Source organism: Etheostoma spectabile, unplaced genomic scaffold (genome assembly GCF_008692095.1).
Source record: "Etheostoma spectabile isolate EspeVRDwgs_2016 unplaced genomic scaffold, UIUC_Espe_1.0 scaffold00009033, whole genome shotgun sequence".
Taxonomy (NCBI): Eukaryota; Metazoa; Chordata; class Actinopteri; order Perciformes; family Percidae; genus Etheostoma; species Etheostoma spectabile.
This window is the reverse complement of record NW_022603649.1, coordinates 7501-23124: the sequence shown is the minus strand read 5'-3', so window position 1 is coordinate 23124 and position 15624 is coordinate 7501. Positions and strand designations below refer to the sequence as shown.

The 15624-nt window shown below is 40.3% G+C and overlaps 1 non-coding gene across 1 annotated transcript; it reads left to right on the top strand.

Moving 5' to 3' along the window:
• The first annotated feature begins 13216 nt into the window (after positions 1-13216).
• On the top strand, positions 13217-13288 carry trnae-cuc (transfer RNA glutamic acid (anticodon CUC)). The gene has a single exon. It is a non-coding gene; the product is annotated as a tRNA-Glu (tRNA).
• The last annotated feature ends 2336 nt before the right edge of the window (positions 13289-15624 follow it).

The following is a 15624-nucleotide window of genomic DNA, read 5'->3' as shown; positions in this document are numbered from 1 at the left end:
GCTTGAGATACTGAGAGACCCCACAATAGCTTCATACAGGATATATAAATCCTCACAGTGTTGTACATTCTTACAGTTCATATCCCGACACAATAAGGCATCTTTTGGGGCCTTGATATCACCCAGCAAGGCATCAGATGAGTTGATATATTCATTAAAATCGTTCTCTGACAATTTTGACCAACTTATTTTTTCTACATTAATGCCATTATCCACAGGCAGCAACACCGGTAAGTTGTCTGTGTTCAACACCATTAGGAAGGGTATATGGTCTGTAGTAGCCAAATCATAATCAATCTTCATCATATCAATGGAGTCATGGGCATCCACTGTACAAAGACAGTGGTCTAGCCAGGAAGTAGTGTGCCAAGCCTCGCTGATATAAGTATAACTCTCATTTGGCAATAGTAACTTGCTGGATAAAACCAGTCCACTGTCTGTACAAAACTGCGTTAAATGATTACCAAATAAAGAGTTGGCATCAGTTACATCCGCATTCATGTCACCAACAACATAGATGCAGGTAGAAGAATGGTCCTGTATAAAAGACATAATAAATCCCAACCTACTGAGGTACTCATCCTCATTTTGTATACACTCATATGGCGTATATACATTCAAAATGATCATCTTCCTATCATTACAACACAGCTCAAGCCCAATTCTTATAACATTAACCAACTGGTCATATTTTTTATTCCACATAGACATAGTGGCTACCCCTCCTGGGATTCGCCCCCGGACAACTTTTGCACACAAGTCAGTTGTTGATTCACCCGCTCCATGAAAGTCCCTGTGTATAGAGTTTAGTCCTTCCAGGTCTTGTTTTGCCAGGAACGTCTCCTGGACACACAGAATGTCACATCTCTCCATCAATTTGTCCACAACAACACGGCGTGATTTATCAGTATCACTGTGGCCAACACGAAGTCCACGCGCATTATAAGACACGACACAGATGTTCATATGGCCTAGGTTAATTCATCACATAGCAGCAACTATGCAGACTGGCTCTCGTGTGGAGCTGCAGGTGTACCATGGCCATCCAACTTATCCCCCCGGCCCTCATTAAAAACCTTGGGGCCACGGGCCTCATAATAGCGGAGAACATATGTCCCATCAGGCCAGAGTTTTGGATCATACATATCAGCAACATTGTTCTATTCAGCAGTGATGTGTAAGAAGCCGTACCTGCTGCGGGCCGACTCGATCTTTCGACACGTCACTGTTCCATTCTCCATTTTTCCAGATAAATAGCAACGTAGCGTGTCTGCATCCAAAGTGGGGGAAAACTTAGTGGCAAACACATTCACATTCACATACAATATGACGTAACTTTCTAAGTTTTGTTGCTTTTCTACAGCTACGTGAGCTTATATTTTATTAGCGAGTTTGAAGAGGGATTTTGTTACTATGTTATATTATATTATTATACTTTGCATTATTTGTGATTGAAGATATCGCAGATCTAAGATGAATAACATTTACATTATTTTTGTTATTTATAATAAAAAATATTAAATGTATAATTTAATAATAGTGCAAACAACTTTTAAAAAGCTTGTTTTCTGAATGGAGTTCGGTTCGCTCAGGCCAGCGCTATTTAAGGTTCAGTTTTGTAGTATTTTTAAATTGCAATAACACGGATAAGAGCTATCCCGTAATAACAGAATCATAATGAAGACATGGAGAAAATCAGTGTTAGTACTATATCAGGTCTGTCGGCGTAAAGATAATATAAACACTTTTAAAAAGCTTGTTTTCTGAATGGAGTTCGGCTCGATCAGGCCAGCGCTATTTAAGGTTCAGTTTTGTAGTATTTTTAAATTGCAATAACACGGATAAGAGCTATCCCGTAATAACAGAATCATAATGAAGACATGGAGAAAATCAGTCTTAGTACTATATCAGGTCTGTCGGCGTAAAGATAATATAAACACTTTTAAAAAGCTTGTTTTCTGAATGGAGTTCGGCTGATCAGGCCAGCGCTATTTAAGGTTCAGTTTTGTAGTATTTTTAAATTGCAATAACACGGATAAGAGCTATCCCGTAATAACAGAATCATAATGAAGACATGGAGAAAATCAGTGTTAGTACTATATCAGGTCTGTCGGCGTAAAGATAATATAAACACTTTTAAAAAGCTTGTTTTCTGAATGGAGTTCGGCTCGATCAGGCCAGCGCTATTTAAGGTTCAGTTTTGTAGTATTTTTAAATTGCAATAACACGGATAAGAGCTATCCCGTAATAACAGAATCATAATGAAGACATGGAGAAAATCAGTCTTAGTACTATATCAGGTCTGTCGGCGTAAAGATAATATAAACACTTTTAAAAAGCTTGTTTTCTGAATGGAGTTCGGCTGATCAGGCCAGCGCTATTTAAGGTTCGGTTTTGTAGTATTTTTAAATTGCAATAACACGGATAAGAGCTATCCCGTAATAACAGAATCATAATGAAGACATGGAGAAAATCAGTCTTAGTACTATATCAGGTCTGTCGGCGTAAAGATAATATAAACACTTTTAAAAAGCTTGTTTTATGAATGGAGTTCGGCTCGATCAGGCCAGCGCTATTTAAGGTTCGGTTTTGTAGTATTTTTAAATTGCAATAACACGGATATGAGCTATCCCGTAATAACAGAATCATAATGAAGACATGGAGAAAATCAGTCTTAGTACTATATCAGGTCTGTCGGCGTAAAGATAATATAAACACTTTTAAAAAGCTTGTTTTCTGAATGGAGTTCGGCTCGCTCAGGCCAGCGCTATTTAAGGTTCAGTTTTGTAGTATTTTTAAATTGCAATAACACGGATATGAGCTATCCCGTAATAACAGAATCATAATGAAGACATGGAGAAAATCAGTCTTAGTACTATATCAGGTCTGTCGGCGTAAAGATAATATAAACACTTTTAAAACGCTTGTTTTATGAATGGAGTTCTTGCGTATGATAAATTCCACTGATACAGTATCGAACCAAAATAAACCGATTTGTCCGCAGTTTTATTGCAAGAAACGGATAAAACATAAGCCGAAAAAACAACATCATTCTAATGATATGTAGAAACTCAGACTTTACACTTTATTAGTTTAGCCAAATTAATTACAAGATTGTGTAATGTGGGGTTTCTGTGGCCAGTGACATTTCTTTATTTGTATTTATGATTCCATAATAGATTTTCAAATGTGTTTAATAGCTAACGTCAAATATAAAATCAACTTTGGCACAATCTGCCACAGCCAGTCTGCTGCGGTCTGGCCAACCGATAGGTTTAGGATTCACTCACCAGAGAATTCTATTGAAATGAAATTATTAAATGTTTACTATTCATATATTCACTTGAGAAATTTGAAGATTGGACCCGAAAATCTACACATAAACAGTTATCTAGTCCCTGTGAAACTTTCTCACGCTGAAAGAAGCAAGACTTCTTTCTCACCTACAGTGACGAAATTTAACAACTGTTGTTATGAATCTAAATTTCTAAACTTTCACATTCTCACACTTATAATCAAGATTATGCATACGGTACAAGGTTGTCCTGACACTGGGAACTTTAAGACATGTGACACTAGACTTGACCCACGTGAGATTTTTTTTGTCTCAGTTCGGGCTGAGCTCTTTCACAGTACTCTATCAGTTCCACTGGAAGACATCTTCTTCTTCTTCTGCTCTAAGGTGAGTCACTCGATTTTCAATGCAATACACTGTTTAAATATATATAAATGCACTGGCTCAAGTAACTTTAGACACCCATTCTAAAGTCTACAGGGGGCATAAGATTAGATTAGATTAGATTCAACTTTATTGTCATTACACATGTACAGGTACAAGGCAACGAAATGCAGTTTGGGTCTAACCAGAAGTGCAATAGCAGTAAGTGCAGGATTTATACAATGGTTCCATAAGTGCAAGACATGGATATGTAATGAATAAATATAGAAATGAATACTATTATAAACAGAATTTTACAGATGGGTTTGTCCTATGAATACAAAATATAGATAACAAGTATTGTGAGCAAGATTTACAGCTAGGAATTTGGTGGATATTACTATAATTGCAAATTTTTACAGATATGTGCAAATAGCATAACATACTAATGGTTTACAGATTTTACAGGTGAGTAAAGTACCCCTATGTTAAATTCCCATAGAGACAGGCAGGGTTTTATTTTTAAAGGCCAGTTATTTCATGAACAAGGATGGGTGTAAACTGAATACATCATATTTCCTAATTGTAAATAGCTATGTAATGAGTAAATAACCACTACTTTTAGCGTGTATAGAGCAGCATATCTCCACCAGACTCCATGTAAATAATCACTACTTTTACCTTGTCTAGAACTGAATTTCGCTCAGAAAAGGCAACAATCAAAAGTTATATAAAATATGGCAGACATTAATAAACTCATGTTTTTTTATCCATTCAGCGAGACTACACAGTGGACAGAACCATCTCCTCAGACGGTCCTAGGCTGCCATCTGGTGGTGAGTTCATGGTACCTCAGCGTATTTTACTGTACATATGAAACCCCATTTATAACTCAATATAGCAACTTACAGAACGCTCTCCAGGGTGAAAGCGTATTGTTTTACTGTTTTAGCACGCTTAATTCAGCATGTTAGCTTTTTAATTAGCACTCACACAGTAGGAAATACAAAGAATGCTGATAGGAATGTAATTTTACAAATATTTTGTCATAACCCAATCATATCATTGGACACATTGAAATCATGAAACACATTTCATTAGATGAAAAGTCAGATATGCAACGTTAACATTGAGATAGGAACAAGTAAAGTGTTTTTTATGTTGAGGGGAAGACAACACAAGGGTTAAGACTAACATGTTATAATCTGTGATAGTATGGGGGAACTGAACTACCCACAATTCCAGGCGTGTGTACAACATATCTGATTGGTCTAACTTGAGTAACCATGGAGACATATGGGCTTTCTCTTACCTCACTCCCGTTCTTGTGGTTTTATAAAACAATAATAGATGATTATTCAAATAAAACTAAGATGTTAACGTGTTATTATCTCTATTACTGCTCTATGTAAATATTCAGTACTTTTAGCGTGTACACAGCAGCATATCTCCATCAGACTCCATGTAAATAATCACTACTTTTAGCATGTATAGAGCAGCATATCTACACCAGACTCCATGTAAATAATCACTACTTTTAGCATGTATAGAGCAGCATATCTCCACCAGACTCCATGTAAATAATCACTACTTTTAGCATGTATAGAGCAGCATATCTCCACCAGACTCCATGTAAATAATCACTACTTTTAGCATGTATAGAGCAGCATATCTCCACCAGACTCCATGTAAATAATCACTACTTTTAGCGTGTATAGCGCAGCATATCTCCACCAGACTCCATGTAAATAATCACTACTTTTAGTGTGTATAGAGCAGCATATCTCCACCATACTCCATGTAAATAATCACTACTTCTAGCATGTATAGAGCAGCATATCTCCACCATACTCCATGTAAATAATCACTACTTTTAGCGTGTACACAGCAGCATATCTCCACCAGACTCCATGTAAATAATCACTACTTTTAGCGTGTATAGGGCAGCATATCTCCACCAGACTCCATGTAAAAAATCACTAATTTTACCTTGTCTAGAACAGCATATTCGCCCAGAAAAGGCAACAATCTAAAGTTATATCAAATATGGCAGACAATAATAAACTCATGTTTTTATATCCATTCAGCGAGATCACGCAGTGGACAGCACCATCGCCTCAGACGGTCCTAGGCTGCCATCTGGTGGTGAGTTCATGGTACCTCAGTGTATTTTACTGTACATATGAAACCCCATTTATACCCTACCCACAATGCTGTTAGGTTCATTCGTGGTCTCGGAGTGCCATCTAGTGGTTGATAGAAAAACATTGAAAGAAAAAAAATAAGACCTTTACATGTTCACTCTTTTAAATAAAGCTATTTACTAGATGCCTTGGTGGTCCTTTATGATTTTCTTTCTCGGGTTTTTATATGTTATATTTTAATGATATTATTAATATTTATTATTTTGTTTTGCAACATGAATTGCTTGCCTCTGGATTTTAACATGATGATACACATACCATCGGTTTTATGCATGTTTCTAACAGTGTGATTTTATCCTATGATGTATTTTAAATGTTTTATTATTATTTATTTATTATTATTGCATGGCACTTTTTATCTTCATAAGCACTTTTTAAAGCACTTATTTACTAATTTTAATGGTATGTGTACTTTTTAACCTTAGGGGCAAGCAATTCAAACTGTATTTAGTACTTTTAAATGTGATTATGTCAAAAGAATATTTTAATATTTTAATTGTATTTCTTTTAAACAGGACACCGGGCATTGTATTTATCAATACAACTTTTTATATATTTTATTTATCTTAACTTTTCTTTTTTTCTTTCGCCCCCCCCCCCCCCTCCCCCTTTTTTTTCTGTATTTACAATGTACATATGATATATTTTAATTATTGTAATTTTATTCATTATAGAGGGGAGAGGAGCTGAGCAGGAGTGGAGGAGACCTTTTATTTAAAGTTTTATGTTCCCGTTGTCCGTCTGGTCCTGTGGTCCCTTGGCCTTGCTCTGAGCATATGGCCTTCTTTTAAACAGTTTTTTAGAACCAAACCAGGTCTCTTAAGGAAATTTTAAGTGTTTTAATCACACGGGGGTCCCCTTGTGCCCGTGCCCCTCGCAGCGCCCATCCAGGGCACTGCGTTTTACCCTAACCTAACCCTAACCCCCTAACCCTAACCCTAACCCAACCCCTAACCCTAACCCTAACCCCTAACCCTAACCCTAACCCAACCCTAACCCTAACCCTAACCCTGAGCACCGGGAACACACTCCCAACGCAATACAATCGTCCTAGTCAAAGTAAGACAAAATGAAAAAAAACAAATGTCACGAAAGTAGGCCATGTTGGGTGTCTAAGAATCCGGCTTGAGGAGAGGATTACAAAGAACCAAGTGTGAGCTGGCTGCGACCTTCCTACGAGGACTTATGAACTTTCTTTTTGTCAAATTTTGTCCATTTTTGCATATCTCGAGAACCGTAAGTCGTAGAGACATGCGGACACTTCTGGCGTGTCCAGAGACCCCCAAAATGGGGAGGCGGAGCTTGGTTTCATCCCTCTATCTCCTTTCGTTTTTTGTCTATTAAATTTTTTTCGTCAAGACGTGGTGTTTACCCCCTACCCTAACCCTAACCCTAACCCTAACCCTAACCCAACACACTAGAAGTTAGCCATTTTTAATTGTACGCCTTCAAGTTATTGTTGTTTTGTAGTTTCTTATGTTTGTATTGTACTGTTAAAATTGCCTAAATTTTTAATAAGGGCAATAAAGTGCAATTTGTTTACCTTTTACGAGTGCAAGCCTTTTTCTCAGCTAAAAGAAAACAAGGTCCTCTTCTGAAAATGCAAAATCTAAATCAGTTCATCTGTCATGTTGTCGTCCTTCCTGGTCTTAGTGTAGCTATGTGTGTTTTCAAAAACTGGCAGATGATCACTGACATAATTTGTTATTAGTCCACTTTCAACTTTATAGACAGTGACGTTGGTAAATATATTATCAATTAGTGTAGAAGTATTGGTTGTAATTCTGGTTGGTCGAGTGATTGAGGGATACAAACCGGGACTGTACACCAGATTAATGAACTCTGTTGTTTTGTTGTGGTCTTGTGGGTTGAGCAAGTCAATATTGAAATCTCAGCAGATAAAAAAACATTTTGAAATTACTGAATATTACTGAATATTTCTGTAATTATTTCCTTAAACATGTCATTATTCGATCCCGGTTTCCTATACATGCAGCTCATTAGAATGTTTTTAGATTTTTCCATTTCAATTTGTACTGTGATGCATTCCATGATTGTATTTAAAACAAAATACATTTTAGTAACTATTTGACATTAATATCTTGGGTCAATATATAATGCAACCCCCCACCCTTTGATTGTTTCCTATTCATGAATGATAGTTCATATCCCTAAATCTCCACCAACTCCGGTTGTTCTACCGTGAGCCAAGTCTCTGTTATTGCAAATGCTGTGAACATTGTGTTCCTCTTGTTTCAGGTACTGTTTGATTTTTTAAAGGTTTGCGATAAGGCTCCTGCAGTTAAAAGTCAGCCCATGAAGTTTGATGTAAATTTTACAATTTCTTGCCCATGTTGCCTGGGTCTTGTTTTGCTTCTGAGTATGAGTGCTTTCTTGGCAATATCAGCATTTTTCTTGCTGAAGTGTTCGCTGAAGTAAACTTGGGTGCCTTTTAATTTCCTTCCTTGTCTGAGGAGTGCTGACTTTTTCTTTCTGTTGGTGAACCGGATTATTACCAATGCAGATGCTGTTTGTTTTTGCTCGGCAGAGTATTACAATCCTCAATGTCCCCGCTATCAACATAAATGCCTTTTCTGTCCAAAAATCAGGCCTGGCCTGTTGTTCCAGCATCTCCTTCTCTTCCTCGGTAGCTTCACTCGGACTGGCAGTGGTATATCCAGCATCCGCGGCCACCCTGGCATAGTTCTGTTGTTTGGTTCTCCGGCCGCTGATAATCACACATATTGCTCGAGGTCAGCAGCTCGATTCTACAGAAAACCAATCTTCTCCACGCTTTGCCTCTTTAGCATTTTTATTTCACTTATCAGATCCATGATTTTCTTCTGTTGCTCTGCAACAGTTGAAATCTCCGCCGACAAGAAGTCCAGAGATTTCTTGATCTCCTCAACCTCATCGGGTAGGATTGCATTTTTCTTAGGCGGCATATTCCCCTGGGCCTGGTGGTAGCTGGCGGCACCAGAGCACCTGAGATGTCAAGGTTTCAATCTCCACTTCTTATGCGGATTATGTCTAACTATGTCGTAAATAGTAGAGGCGAGGCCTCAAAACCGAGAATATACTCGGGCGTTATATTTTAATAGGATTTTTTCCAGCTGTTGCATTTATCAATGTACGATCATTCTTACGCTCTGACTGGTGTGATACAAACGTTTCATGAATCTCACGTAAATCCTGGCCATTGTGCTGTGTTCCAGGTAGCTTTTGCAAGGCTACTTTTACTTGGTTATTATTGTAACCAAGATGGCGGCGCGAGTACATCGCGAGGCTCGCGGTCTCTCCAGATTCTGCAATTTTGCGGTATTTTTCTTCCTCATTTCGGGTCTGTTCGTACAGAACAGTTGTGCCTTTACATCGTACAACCGACGTGAGCTTTTGGACATTGGTTCGCAAATTTCCGACAGTTTTACGGACAATCTTCGACTCCTTCCTGAGATCGCCAGAAGACCCGAGGCTACGCACTCTGCCCGGCCGGGCGGAAGTGCACGCAGGCGGCGTCGAGATCGTAAACAAAGGCGGGGGAAGCGCGGAGGACTAAGAGCTAAGCTAAAGCTAACACCACACCGGCTCTCTTTACCCAGCATTTTCCTTGCCAATGTACGGTCGCTGATGAACAAGATGGAGGAGATCCGACTCAGCATTACACACAGTATGAGACTTTTGAACTGTAATGTCATAATCTTCACGGAAACATGGTTAAACAGCGCAATACCGGACAATGCTATCGAGCTAGCGGGACGCCACACATTCCGGGCGGATAGAACACTAGATGGCTCCGGCAAGACCAGAGGTGGTGGTCTGTGCATTTACATTAACAAAGCTTGGTGCACAAACTCTGCTATTGTTGGGAGTCATTGTTCAGCTAACCTTGAGTTTCTCATGGTTAAATGTAGACCGTTCTATCTACCACGGGAGTTCACTTGTACGATTATCACTGCAGCCTATATTCCCCCGGACGCTGACGCCAAGTTTGCTATGAAAGAACTTCACGCAGCCATCAGTAAACAAGAGACCGTTCACCCAGAAGCTGCGTTTATTGTTGCTGGTGATTTTAATCATTCAAACTTGAAGTCAGTGCTACCAAAATTTCACCAGCATGTTTCTTGTCACACCAGAGGAAACAAAACTTTAGACCATGTTTACACAAACATGGCTGGAGCCTACGTCGCGACACCCCTCCCCCACCTGGGACAGTCAGATCACCTTTCTTTGTTCCTCACCCCCAAATATGCACCTCTCATCAACCGCGTGAAGCCATCAGTGAAGACCATCAAGGTGTGGCCTGCAGGAGCAGATTCATCACTTCAGGAAAGGTTTCTACACACAGACTGGAGTATGTTTGCTACTCAAGCCACCAGTGGCTCTCACACGGACATTGACTGCTACACCTCCTCTGTACTGGATTATATTAACACCACCATAGACAATGTTACAACCCAGAAGCAGATCACCACATACCCAAATCAGAAGCCATGGATGAACAGGAAAGTGCGACTCCTATTGAAGACACGCAATACTGCCTTCAGATCAGGAGACGCACAGGCCTATAGCACATCCAGGGCAAATCTGAAAAGGGGCATCAAAGAGGCCAAGCACTGCTACAAGCTGAAGATAGAGGGACACTTCTCCAACGCTGACCCTCGACGCATGTGGCAGGGCATTCAGGCCATCAGTGACTACAAACCCACTCACTCCACCCCCGCAGCCACTGATGTCAACTTCCTGAACGAGCTTAATGACTTTTATGCTCGCTTTGAAAGAGACAACAGAGAAACTGCCACCAAGCTCAAACCCTCAGCTGACCACCCCCCCATCACACTCTCCTCCACAGATGTCTGCAAGGCACTGAGCAGGATCACCACGCACAAGGCTGCTGGACCGGATAACATCCCTGGACGCGTACTCAGAGCATGTGCGGAGCAGCTCGCTGGAGTTTTTACAGACATCTTCAACCTGTCTCTTGCCCAAGCAGCTGTACCAACATGCTTTAAATGCACTTCCATTGTGCCAGTGCCAAAACACTCCAGCCCGAAGTGCCTTAACGACTACCGCCCTGTAGCACTCACACCCATCGTAATGAAGTGCTTTGAGCGGCTGGTCCTGGCACACCTAAAAGACTCGCTACCATCAACATTGGACTCACACCAGTTTGCCTACCGTAGCAATAGGAGCACAGAGGATGCGGTTTCCATGGCACTGCACTCTGTGCTCACACATCTGGACAATAAGAACACTTATGCACGAATACTGTTTGTTGACTTCAGCTCAGCATTCAACACTGTCATCCCGGCCAAGTTAATAGCCAAACTTGGAGACCTGGGCATCAACACCTCCACGTGCAATTGGATTTTGGACTTTCTCACCAACAGACCCCAGAATGTTCGATCAGGCTCCAACTGCTCCACGTCCATCACACTCAACACTGGTGTACCACAGGGCTGTGTGCTGAGCCCGTTTCTCTACTCCCTCTTCACCTCCGACTGCAAGCCTGTGTACGAATCTAATTCCATCATCAAGTTTGCGGACGACACTACGGTGATTGGTCTCATCAGCAACAACGATGAGACTGCCTATAGGGAAGAGATCCAGCACCTGGCCACATGGTGCACTGAAAATAACCAGCTCCTCAACACCACCAAAACCAAGGAGCTCATCGTGGACTTCAGAAAAGAGCCAAGAGGCACGCACGACACCATCCACATCGATGGAATGGCTGTTGAGCGTGTCTCCAGTTTCAAGTTTCTGGGGATCCACATCTCGGCGGACATGTCCTGGTCAACCAACACCTCCTGCCTGGTCAAGAAGGCTCACCAGCGCCTCTTCTTCCTGAGGACACTGAGGAAGAATCACCTTTCCTCGACTATCCTGGTGAACTTCTATCGCTGTGCTATAGAAAGCATCCTGACCAACTGTGCAACAGTGTGGTATGGGAGCTGTTCTGTGGCAGAGCGCAAGGCACTGCAGCGGGTGGTGAAAACCGCCCAGCGCATCACCGGGACTCCACTACCCGCCATTGAGCACATCCAGAAGAAACGCTGTCTGCATCGAGCTCGCAGCATCCTGAAGGACTCCTCTCACCCAGCCCACAGACTGTTTTCTCTCCTGCCCTCCGGCAGGCGTTTCAGGGTCCTCCGGACCAGGACCAGCAGACTAAAGAACAGTTTTTTCCCCAGAGCTGTCTCTTTATTGAACTCTAATCCTCATTGATTCCACTCCCCTCATATACTGATAGACTCTCTTCTCCCTCCTCACACCTGCCTCCATTTTGTTATCTGCAATATTATAATGTTCACCTGCACTGACTGTTACTATAGTAACAACTGTTTACATCGGCATCTTTTTGCACTACTTACATTTCAATTTGCACTGCTGACTGTTTATTTACAGTACCAATTGTTTACATTTACATCTGCACTACCGTACTTTAACTGTAATATGCAATTACTTTCCACTGCACTTTAATTCGGATAGTTTCTGCCCAAACTTTACTTTATCTGTACCACCTTTAAATCATTGTTATACTGCTCATTTTAGCCTAACTTATTATAGCTATCTGTAAAAATTCTGTCAATAATAATAATAGCCGCCTGTATATATATATATTTATAGTACATACTCACCTGTAAAATCTGTAAACCATTAGTATATTATGCTATTTGCACATATCTGTAAAAATTTGGAATTATAGTAATATCCACCAAATTCCTAGCTGTAAATCTTGCTCACAATACTTGTTATCTATATTTTGTATTCATAGGACAAACCCATCTGTAAAACCCTGTTTATAATAGTATTTTTTTCTATATTTATTCATTACATATTCATGTCTTGACATGATGGAACCATTGTATATATCCTGCACTTACTGCTATTGCACTTCTGGTTAGACCCAAACTGCATTTCGTTGCCTTGTACCTGTACCTGTGTAATGACAATAAAGTTGAATCTAATCTAATCTAATCTAATACTTTAAGTAAATTTCCAAGCCTGTACTTTGTTACTTTTACTTGAGTAAAGAAGTTTAATCAGTACTTCCACTTTTACCGGAGTATTTTTTAACACAAGTATCTGTACTTCTACTTAAGTACGGAAAGTGAGTACTTTTGCCATCTCTGATAGTCAGACGCCTTAGCCATTGCGCCAAAGCTGGGGATCAACAGTCTCATAGGGGGGTGGAAGAAGAGGAAAAAGGGGAAGAGAGAGGGACGAAGGAAAAAGAAGAAAAGGAAGAGGAAAAGGGAGGAAAAAAAGAGGAAATGAGAGAAAAGATGAGAAAGATGCTAAATTACACACAAAGGAAACTCACATCTACAAAAATAAATCTGAGAGATGAGACTCCCTGATGGTCTAGTGGCTAGGATTTGGCGCTCTCACCGCCGCGGCCCGGGTTCAATTCCCGGTCAGGGAATGGTCAGGACTTGACAGATACAGGTGTTACATTTGAAAGAGAAAGATCCTGGACTAGTTTTGGTTGATTTAGATTTTTCAAATTCTTCCTCATTAGTTTATCGCTAGAACCCCAACACTTTTAAAGAGTACCATTTCCTTTAAATCAGACCCCCGACAGCAGATGTATTCTTTTGTCATCATTAATGGATCATAAACACTTCATCTGCCTCTATCTCAATAACAATTCTTTTCAGTTTTTCAAATAGTAACTTGTAATGAAAAATTTAATTTAACCACTGATTTTCATATTAATTATTCATAATAAGATCTCCAATGCCTCTCAGAGTAGACTCTTGAAAAGACTGCTCCTTCAAGCCAGATTTGAACCAGCGACCTAAGGATTTCGGTTTAATGCCTCTACAGTCTGCCGCTCTACCAACTGAGCTATCGAAGGGCGACAATGTAAATGAACACACTTCCCTTTCTTGTTGATATGATAACACAGGACCCCCTGGAAGGACTTTCAGTGATAGATCATTCCAGTAAGTGAAAAGGAAACTCACATCTACAAAGATGTCATCTAATAGACGTGACTCCCTGATGGTCTAGTGGCTAGGATTCGGCGCTCTCACCGCCGTGGCCCAGGTTCCATTCCCGGTCAGGGAATGGTCAGGACTTGATCGATCCAGGTGTAAGATTTGAAAGAGGAAGTTCCTGGACTAGTTTTGGTTGATTTGTCAAATTCTTCCTCATTAGTTTATCACTAGAACCCCAACACTTTTAATGAGTACCATTTCCTTTAAATCAGACCCCCGACAGCGGATGTATCCTTTTGTCATCATTGATGGGTCATAAACACTTCATCTGCCTCCATCTCAATAACAATTCTTTTCATTTTTTCAAACAGTAACTTGTAATGAAAAATTTAATTTAACCACTGATTTTCATATTAATTATTCATAATAAGATCTCCAATGCCTCTCAGAGTAAATGACTTCTGTATCTTTACTCAGTGTCTTCTCCTTATAGGAGACGACTGAATTTGTCATGTCTTTGCATTCTCCCACCAAGGAGGGCTCGCTGATTCATCTCTGAAATCCAAACGACAAGGAAGCAATTTCAAACTGCAGGGGTGAGTTTAAGTTTCAATTCTGTTGGATAAATTATTTAAATTGGACATTGAGATGGTTTGTGAGACAAATATTGACTGTGATTCAACTGAGGGATTCGGGGAAAGTTCTTTTGTTATATAAAACTTTGGGTTGTGTACAAAACAGGAGAAAGGAGGAGATTGTTTTTTTCCAATTCTTCTGTTCACACTTGGCACTATTTCACATCTTTTGTCTGTAGTTCTCTATTCTGTCAGGACTTAATTCTATCTCCCCACCTCTTCTTTTTTTTGTTGTTCTGTTTTGGGAAGAAGTATTATGCTTTTGGGTCGTCTGTCCATCTTTACATCAGAATCAGAAATACTTCATTGATCTGTGCGGGGAAACTCTTGAAGAGAGTTTGGTCCTTCGAGCCGCATTTGAACCAGCAACCTAAGGATTTCAGATTCATACCACTACAGTCCTCCGCTCTACCAACTGAGCTATCGAAGGGCGACAATGTATAAGAACACACTTCCCATTCTTGATGTGATAACACATGACCCCCCTGGGGGGACTTTTCTGACTCATCAGGGGTTGTAGCTCAGTGATAGAGCGCACTTTCAGTCTCAATGCCCAGATGTATTACAAGATTTGAAGTGAACATTGTATTGTCCAGTGATGGTGGTATAGTGGTGAACATAGCTGCCTTCCAAGCAGTTGACCTGGGTTCAATTCCCAGCCATCGCAGTAGCTTTCTTTGAGTGATGTTACTTGCTTTTTTTTTTTTTTACAAGAAGTCAGCAGAAAGGTTACTTGCCCAACCTGGTTTGATAAAACATTAGATCTCTTTGGGCTACACGATTATGGCCAAAATGATAACGACCATTACTTTGATCAATATGGAGATCACGATAAATTATTAAATTTTTTTGTTGATTTTCTACTCCAAAGTGCTTGAAAGGAAGGTTTCACCAATTGTTGAACCTCAGGTTAACAAGGAACAATCTCAGCAAGGTAATTGATGGATGATTCTAGTTACTTCACCAAGTTCAGCCCAAATGACACAGCTGTAAGAAACCACATCGGTTGGCTTCCAGCTATGTAATAGAAGCAAATGGCATTGGTGGGATTTGAACCCACGCCTCTAGAGAGACTGGAGCCTTAATCCAGGGCCTTTGACCACTCGGCTACATTACCAGCATGCAACTGTCCGCCACATCATGACACACACAGGGACCGTAACTAATGGTATGCTTGTTATTGG